The sequence below is a fragment of the Rhincodon typus genome, chromosome 6 (genome assembly GCF_021869965.1).
Source record: "Rhincodon typus isolate 14 chromosome 6, sRhiTyp1.1, whole genome shotgun sequence".
Lineage (NCBI taxonomy): Eukaryota > Metazoa > Chordata > Chondrichthyes > Orectolobiformes > Rhincodontidae > Rhincodon > Rhincodon typus.
The window spans coordinates 59,861,117-59,862,421 of NC_063337.1; positions in this window are offsets into that span (position 1 = coordinate 59,861,117).

Below are 1,305 nucleotides of genomic sequence, written 5' to 3' on the forward strand. Positions count from 1 at the left end.
GCTTCTGGCTCAAGGACAAGTTTTAGCACACATTACAACGGTTATGTCTCAAGGACATGAAGCCATGGAAGTGATAAACAGGAAATGGCAGTGCCTGTACCACATGAAACCATGAAAGCAGTGAAAGGGAGGAAGGATCAGTCAAGCAAAGGTGTACTCAAATCAGTCCAGTAGATTGTTCTCTGATCACATTGAGGAGCTGCTTTGTTTCTGATATTGCCCATGTAGGCTCATTGAAGCTGTCTCCGATGGATCCAAGCATTGAACTTATTGTTGCCTCTGTGTTCACTACCCTACGTGTGTCCACAAAATTTGATGAGGAACAAATACATCAGTAAGTCCAGGACCAGCAGTAGTCAGGTGGCAGTAGATATGCAACAGCCTGCTAATGCTGAATTTCCAGCAAAAAGTGCCCTCTTGATGTGGAGAAAGCGCAAGAGTTGTTTGCCTTTGATGGAATGCCCCTCAAAGGAGAGAGGGGCAATAGAACTGACAAATGTCCTGGGACACTGTTACAAACCTGTCTCATCTGTTGCAGAATTCAGGATGTAGGCCCATTATACTGTCTACAGAGATAGTAGTCAGAATACCATGTCATGTGGTACATTGTATAAACCATACAACACCTTTTGCCACTGGGACCAACTAGGGCCATTAAATGTCTCCTCAATATGAATTTCCTCTTGCTGACAGGTGTTCTCAAAGAGTCGTATCCCTTCATACAAGAGGTCAAGTTGGTTTCTTCTGAACAACAGTCACTCACGCATTGACATCTTGTACATTTCTTGAGGGAAGCTTTCAGGGAATCTTCGTCACTGAAACTACTGAAGTGTTAATGTTATTTTCAATGTCAAGCTAATTTTCCTTAATCAATGTGACTGAGTCATAGAGATAAAAGAGGTGGAATGAAATCATTCCTTTTGCAAGATAATTGAAGGATGGATTGTGAATAGGACCTTTCTCAAAATGCCTTCCTTAAAAAGATTAAGTGATCTTTTGTCAGCATGAAAGAAGTTTGCCAATCTTCTGACTCTACCAAAGATGGTTGCTCATCCTTATCTTTTTGAGTGTATCAAAGATAATGATGTCACACATGCATTTTTTGCACAAAAAGTGATGTCACTTGATTGCAGAGATTATGGTGTTTCCTAATCTCAGATTCTTTTCTGAATATTTAATGTATTGAAAATGAAAATTAAAATAAAATGACTTCTTAATTGAGCAAATAAACTTGTTTTTATCACTGAAATGGACTGAAAAATAAATATTTCTCTCACCTCATTGTTAGGGCTGTGAAATTTGTAA